General features: G+C 32.7%; 1 protein-coding gene across 2 annotated transcripts in view; it reads right to left on the bottom strand.

Moving 5' to 3' along the window:
* The window catches only part of LOC108695044, a 38,487-nt gene that overhangs the window by 26,299 nt on the left and 3,317 nt on the right, over positions 1 to 8,871 (bottom strand). The gene's annotated exons all lie outside the window — the stretch shown is intronic.

The raw sequence follows: 8,871 nt of genomic DNA, 5'->3' as shown, positions 1-8,871 counted from the left end.
TATATATATGAAATTTATTTCGAGTGAAATTTTAAAGATTCAATTATTAATATAGAAGTTTATAATTCTTCCTAATGTCTAATAACTTCTGTCATCTGTAATTATCTTAAAAATAATTTTAGCACATTATTTATATTGTGTATATTCCAGAGAAAAGATATTCCCATTTAACAATTCTTTTTATATAAAAATCTTATATAGAAATCTCTAAAGTAGCGCAATGCAAATGTACACATATTCGTTCTGTTAATCTAAATTCAAATTAAAACTAATATTTTTTGAAAAGTGATACGGTCATATACTTGACAACAAGAAAAAAAAATATTCGCTGATACTGCATATTTTGCGCTGTCGTAGCACTCATTGTTAATTACTATGCAGACAACCAAAAAACTTGTTAAGAATGCTTGTGTTTATCGATAATAATTTTGCTAACTCTGCAAAATATTAACAACAAAATGTATTAGCTAAATTCTATTAAACATCTCAATAATTTACATCAAACGTCAAACAAATTTATGATTATTCGATGAAACAGGTTTATGATATCGTTACTTATGATACCGAGTTACTTTATAGAAAAATCTGAGTTGCGCTTATTGAACATGCAGTACTTAACAATTATATAGCTTCGTTACAAAAGCAATCTCTTTCTTCTTCCTCCGCGTGCATTCTTTTCATACGTCTCGTCATAATGTCAATGCTGCAACATCATTGATCAAGCAGCATCTCATATACATATATATATATATATATACATACATATATATATATATATATATATATATATATATCGCGCTTTTTTTTTCAGGACTTCCTCGAATCGTTTCGTGTTTCGCTACCAAGGAAGAACAGAGATAGAAAAGGGTGACGTGGGAGGAAGAGGGTGAAAGGAGAAAAGGGCAGGCTACTTAACAGAACGCCGGAACGAATCTCGAAGGCCCTGTGGGTTCGGCATGTGGCTTATTATACCCGCTAATAAGCGCAGTATATCGCGTCGATTATCCGCTAAGTATAGGGTCCAAGCCAAAGGGCTATCGGCATCGGCCGTTGGGCCGATGACTGCACGTCACTGGCATGCACACAGCCGTAATTCATACGCGGTTGGCTATATAATGGCCAGTGCCTGGGCTGCTGCCCGTCTACGTATATATTTCTGGCCACTCGCCCCGCGAGTGGGAGCGGGACGAATAAATCATAAAATTTATAACTCGCGTCTCCAAGAAGAAGAAAGATAAAAAAAAATATCGCGGCGCGGAACCGGACGGCTAGAGAACGCGCTTACGCGCGAACGAGGCCAACGGGGATAAACATGAGTCCTCTTCTTTAGAATCCGATCTTCTCGTTCTTAAGCCGCGGGGTGGCTTAACGCACGTTTACTCAACCTCCTCTTAGAAGAAGAGAGGGAGACGAACTCTTGTCCACAGTCACGGAGGTTCGAGAACTCATCGGCTTCGAAAACTTATAATAACTCCGGACATAATGAGCCGTTCGTATTTTAATTTTTAAATATGAAATAGGCCCGGTTTATTATCTGATTAACTTGTGGATTAGATCTTAATCTCACTTAACTTGGTAATAATATAAAAATTTTTCTAATTATGATTAATATTAGTAACTTTAAATATTATTCATACAAAAAATCATCAGTTTAGTGATTAATCATAGACAGAAAAAAGAAATTTTTATATTATCATCGGATTAATCATAAGTTAACTAGTAAATAAGGCCAAAAATCAGGCCTTAAAATTAAACCTAACAAGAAACTTAAACTCAATGTAAAGCATATTCCAAAATTAAAATCATATTGCGATTTTTCAGAGAACTTTAAAGAGCAAGCAACGATAAAACAGATCCGATCTGTTACTGATAAACATAAACAGACTCGCGACGATTAGCGGAGAGTTTTAAAGGGATTTTAAGCGAGGTGGGGTTTTAAACGGAAACAGATGCCACAACGTCTGTGTTCTTTAAGCGTATCCGGTTAACGTGTTCGATATCAACGCTTATCAGTTGCACATTGCAGAACGCATGGTGCATCGAACTTGATACTAATTTTAACGTTTAAATCCGTAATTAAGTCCGTCGTTTTAGAGATCAGACCATTTATTTTCATTCTACCGCATCCTTTTTAACATTGTGTTTATTGATTTCCTATGTAGTTTTATTTTGTACGATCACGCGAAGGAGTATAAGTATATAAATCTTTCAGAAACAAAAACTGATCGATTTTTTATAAATTTCTTAATTTTAATACTAAAATATGTCACTCTCTAAAATTTTTAGAGTTGTCACTCTGAAGAGAGTGAAATTTCTCTCACTCTAAAAGATTGAAAAATGAGTCACTCTTTATCAAGACTCAACTGACATAATTTTCATTTTTTAGAGTAAAATTCCGCTCCAAAGAATTTAAAGAGTAATTTATAACTACATTAATTTTCTCTTCTATTTATTTTATGAAATTGATTCAACTTCTGGAAATCTGACATGAGACATTCGTTTTACAAAACCGACAATATCAGTTGTTATTTGTTTTCGCTCTGATATCTGGTTTCGCAGTTTAAAAATAAGCGATAAAGCAAAGTTTAACTTCCTGCCACATTCCTCGTTCGATCGCTCGCGGAATTATGACTATTACGATCGAAAGACGCAATACATTTTGTTTTCATTTAGTTCGCATGTGGGATGTCTCATAAAACTGGAACATGTCCGGGTAGAGCAAAAAGATCCGCGGTTGTCTGTTTTAGCCAAGCGTTTTTCCAATACAGCGGATCGCGAGCCGCGTTTGCCAGTGACGCGGAATTCTTATGCAAATAAGAGGGCATCCCGGCTTCACTCGGAAAAGGTAACCACGGCCGAGTGCGGTCGACGCACAAAGGGATCGGAACAAACGTGCCGACCAGCTGACAATACCACGGAAGAAAAGACCGGGCAGTCGTTACGCTTGGCCGCGCTTATGGCGGTTTTTATTTACACCTGGCGCACGTATTCCGCTGCACTTTACGTCGTCGCCCACGCGTCTACCGAGACGTGTCTATCTCAGATGTGTCATCTGTGAGAACTGTCGTACGATTATTTCTGACTCAAAACGCGTTCCTCCCTGTACAGCGAGATACAATGTCTCTGCGGCTAAACTAGTATACACTTTTGAAATTTAAAATGAAATGTTTAATATTTGAAAGAGAGTTCTAATGCAGGAATAAAAAATAGACCTATTAAATATCGTATAGAGAAGAAAAAGATTCTTCCGTAAAAAGATTCATAATTAATAGATTTCATATTTAATCCCTCATCCTACAGATTTTTAATTCGTAATTTGCGTAAGGGGCGCAGGGACTGCAGAGAATCCCTAGACATTCAAATTGGAAGTTGTTCATGATTAAACTGACAATCACGACAAGTGAAATAAGTATTACGAATGTTTATAAAGCAGAAGTCGAACCGAATTTTTTAGAACAGGAATAGAAGTATCCTTTCTATGGAGCCAGTGTTTGATGGATTAATTGGAGATCAAAGATGTTTGTCATAATTTAATTTCAATTTAATTTCGATTTGTTTGATTTCAATTATAAGATATATATATTATCTGCCGAGAATTGGGATTCATTATATTATAATAATCATAATTATTGAATCGATTAAAAGATGTAGGTACTTGTTACAATAATTACAATAATTAATTTATATCATAATTAACACAATAATTATACTAATTAATTTGTTGCAATAATGTACATTATATCTCTATTTAATTACTTTATAATATTTATCTCTTCTTTTAATAGATATCATTTTTAAATGTATCCACAACGCTACACTAAGAGAAAAATATACTTAATTTTAATAAATAATGATATGAATAGTACTAATATAACATTTACTTACGGAAAATAAATATATACTGAATAAAAAGATAATAGTTAAATCAGAAAATAAGGGCTCTTGCATCAAATAAACATATGTTTACATTTAGCAAATTAGTTATTTAAGTTATTTTACTGGCACTATTCAAACAAATATTTCTTCAAGCATTTTTCTATCAATGTAGGAATCACTCCGAGATTTCGGACGGAGAAAGAAAATAATCGGACTGATCAAATGGCCGAATTATTCAAATGTGATTTGTTATATTCTTTCTTCATCCGATATCTAGAAACAATTTCATTATAGACACAAGACTGAACAGAGTTTATAAAGAAATTTTATCTTTATAAAATCCTTTAAATCGCGTTAACAACTGCAATAAGTATAACGGATAAATCCGCAACGTTAACGTTAATCAAAGTTATCTACGATGATCACATACGTTATATCGTAACGCGATCGTACGCCTCGAGCGCGGATTCAGTAATTCCAGCAATTAGCGAGTTCGGCGAGTTGAGGCCGACGAGGCGAGATCGATTCTGCCGCAACCGCCAAGGATATGCCCTTTTTAATTCGACGATTCGGCCGATTAAAGTACCTGTAGTCGGATCTCACCGACGGACGTGTATACTGCAGACAATTTAACGGGCGCGATATAAATAGGTACACGTCGGTCGGCCGAATAATCCGAGAAAAGTATCGCCGTGAACGAAACGGTGCGGAAGCGGAATACAGCGTCTCGTTCTTATTATATTATTTCTATTATATTATTTCATCCTCAAAGTACACTCTACTGTGGATAAATTCACTCTTTCGCTGACTACTCTATTTTATGATAACGCAATTATGGCAAGCAAAATTTGTAAAAGTTCCTAATACGATTAACCGACTCTAATGAAATCCGAACCGAGATAATATTCTCATAAGTTTAATTAGGGCGTTGATGTTATCGAATTTTTTACACATGTTGTAATTTATAGAGTTTTCGTCTCTCATAATTTTCGCAGAACGTTATAACGTCTAGAAAATCGCATTAGATATATATAGCTTTATTACATAGCTTTACTATGTAGCTATTTTATTGCGATTATTTGACAAATATAAATTGCTTTCTTTTATGTAAAATACTAAATAAGAAATCTTTTTCTTTTTGTCACTATATTTTAATTTAGATTTTAGTAAAAAAATAACATTACTCAGACTGACATTAGAAAAAAATGTACTGTTGATTTATCTATGGCTGTTTTCTTTTTAAAAGATACAGACATAGTCGATATTTTCGATACAAATCGACGACCTGTCGCTTTCCATTTACAATTTGATTCAACTGAACCGATACTTTTCGATTCGAAAAGAGAATCAAAGTATGTTCAAATATGATTTTAATCAATTTAAACGATATTAGAATGCAATAAACTATACATATTTGTAATATACGTGCATTGGAAATTTGAGAAGTTTTAAGCTAAGTGTAAGTTTCGTAAGGTAAAAGTATTAAAAATTCTTACACACTATACACATTGCGTTCTATTTAACTGTAACAAAGTATAAGCTCGAGTGTCGATTTGTGTCTCTTAAGAAGAAAGCAGCCTATATTTTTCGAGGAATCCGTATCGGACACATATAATTATGTAGAGCAGCAGTGTAGTATTACAGCAATGATTATCTGCTCATAATTTACATTGCGAATGACGTGGCAAAGTAGAACGTAAACTATCGTAACATTCTATGGACAAGTTTTCCTATGAGCAGAGGACATAACATAAGAGATGATACGCATCAATTGAGTTATTGATTATGCTACTCAAGACTTTATACTGGTTACCTTAAAGTTAAAACTTTCATTGTATTAAAGGACTATACACAGCACTTTTGTGAGATAAAAGGCCACAAGCAGTTACTAAAGCATTCTGTAGAATTACAAATAATTGCATGTATGCAACTCTATGAAATGGTTCCAAATTAAATCTCTTCTTAAATATTTAATACTGTACTTATAGACATTAACATTTAGCGTTGAAGATAATATGTTATCATTGTAAATGAGCGTATTGTTGATATTAAAATAATTCAAAATATTGCAATCGTCCAAATTCCTTATTAATATGCATTAATAACTGTAAATAAAAAAAGTATTATATTTATATTAATTAAGTATTATATTTTTCAGTAAATATTTATTTTTTATTTTCGATATATTTCCTATACACGCTACGTCGCTTACTCGTAACGTCATTGATAACTTTCAAATCGACGAATTAACTTTCTTAGCCATGCTTGTAATTTCGATCCTTGATACGTACATATTCCTTGATAAAAATATAATGATAGAATTGAAAAACAAAGTATTGAGGTTTTCGTATTGTATAACTAATTGACATCTCTCGTTCTAGATTCTCTTTAGAAACCATCGAACGAAGTTTCAGCCTTGACGACATATAATCGTAAAATGGGACAATTGCTCGATACAAGTTTGTTTGATACCTAATACGCAGTAATGTCGTACGTAGTACGTATCTCTTTTATAATCAGAAATACTAGGACCCTTATTCTTGAAAAGAAACATATACGAAAAACTAAGAATATACTTATAGTATATGTTACTATAGTATTTGCCTAGAATTTCATATATTTTTTTTCAAGAATAGAAGCCTCCAGATGAGGATAGCCAAAAGAAAATTATCTGCAATCAATATGAAGAATCTAGTGCTAATAGACGTGTAGTGCTAACTTAATACATGCGCAACAAGAACTTACAACGCTACTTCATCATACGGAAACAATGTCTATAGCTGCAATTCTGCGATCAACGCGAGCAGTTAATAATGTTTATGGTAAGATTACAAAGCTTTAGTTAAGTATCTGTTAACCAGATGCCCTGTGTAGAGCATTATATGTCAACATGAACATATGTATAACAATAAAATGAGATATTTATATGTAATCACACTGCTTAATTTATAAATATAACTAAAACAATATATAAAATAAAAAATATATAGGAATTATGTTGCAATTCTTACAAATCTTCATTATTTACGTATAATAATGAAAGTGAATACAGCAACAATTATTTTCCAGCTTATTAAACATTAACGTGTAATTTTGTAGCAAAATCGAATTATTTAAATATAATATACAATCTGCTATATGGAATATTATTTAAAATTAAATGACTTTTTTATTTTAAAAGTCTTAAATGTGTTTTAAAAATCTATTTTTTACAACTTTAAATAATAATTTGTAATTTATTTTAAATATTAATTTATTTTCTATTCTATAACAAACAATATTTATTTTACAACATTAGATATTCAAGCTATGACTTCTGAGAGAAGAATTTTGCGACATTCATAAAAATATAAAATTCTTAAAATTTATCAACGCTTTCAAGAATTTCTAATAATATGCTTTTCTAATGTTTTATAAAACACTTCAAACTTCTTTATCGATCGGTCGAAATCTATCGAAAAAATTTGAACGGTTATCTAGAGAAAAAAGATTTTATGTGCTTAAAAGGACTAAATTGACTATAATATCGTTCACATTCAAGTACACAAAAGTCTCTTATAATCTGTCATCATGGTGTAACGATCAACTCGAGATCACCTCACAAACACAGTGCAACGTTGTTAAGCCTCTTGAGCTCTCAGCTTTCTTGCACTTTGCAATCAGTAATTTCATCACAACGACGAAGAGAGTTCAACACTTGGCGGAACAACAAGACAAGATAGACTTTCGTCTCAATATAATCGAATACTGAAAGTTATATCCGGATGATTACTACTATGATAAAAGATTAAGTTTGATTTAAAAAATGCTACTTTGTAAAAGTTTTTCTGATGCACAATAGCTGTAACTACCATATAATTTCTAATACTGGGCTATATACTCTTGAAAAAGAAGTAATACATTGGACAAACGCGTATATATATGCGTCATATAAAGTAGGTTTCGTACTATAGGGTCAATGCCTTGATACGCGATATTCAATGCGTATCACATCAGACATCCTAGTATAATCGATTAATTTATTAAAGCAAAAATATCTTTATAGTAATATCTGACTGATCTATAGAGAAATAACATCTAAATAATTTGATACTTACTTTAAATTCTTTGAAGTGGAATCTCATTCTAAGGAATAAAAATTGAGCCAGTCTTGAAAAAGAGTAGCTCAATTTTCAATCTTTGAGAATGAGATTTCACTCTTCGGAGTGAGATTCACTCTAAAAGTTTCAGAGAATAAGAAAGCAGGAGTTTAATTGCTATAAATTACAAAAAGCAGATTTATGTATTTATAAATATGTTATGTTATCTAGATATTAAAAATCTGTTCGCAGAGAAAAAAATAATATAAGCTGCAACAGTAAATTTGCTCGCTTTACAGTTTCATTTCACAAATTTCATTCTCCTGTATCGGTTTTTACATCATGCGATTCAATACACAATCCGTTTGTACGCAAAATGCATATCTAATGCGCCTAATGGATAATCCGACATCAGTAACGCGATGTATTAACAATCGACGATGTATGGAATGGAATCTCTCGCGAGAAATCCATGTTTTCCTCTCAATGATTAGAGAGCCGTTGCATTGAAAGGGTCAAACCGAGCCTTGTCGATGGATAAAAAGTTCACGCGGTTCTAAGCACGGTAGAGCAACGTACTTGCGACGCGGCCACGATCCAGGCTATCTCCCGGAAGCATGGTGAGATTAATGTTATAACGAGAAAAACGCGCCACTTCTCGACGAATTGCGACAATGCAATGGGCCGTGGAGATCGTGGTTGCAATTCCCCAGAGCACATGGCTTCGCCAAAAAGCTTCGCCAGGAAGCGGTGATAATTTAACGCTTTTTACACGTAAAAAATTATCATTTCTTAATGAATAAAGAAACAAGACGGATTAAATAAGATAAAATTAAAAGAATAGATTAATTTGCAAGTCATATACTTCAAATATCCTCAGAGAGCACATGTTGGAATATATATAAGACATCTTAAA

The sequence above is a fragment of the Atta colombica genome, unplaced genomic scaffold, assembly GCF_001594045.1.
Source record: "Atta colombica isolate Treedump-2 unplaced genomic scaffold, Acol1.0 scaffold126, whole genome shotgun sequence".
Taxonomy (NCBI): domain Eukaryota; kingdom Metazoa; phylum Arthropoda; class Insecta; order Hymenoptera; family Formicidae; genus Atta; species Atta colombica.
The sequence above is the reverse complement of the archived record's forward strand: the minus strand, read 5'-3'. Positions and strand labels throughout refer to the sequence as shown.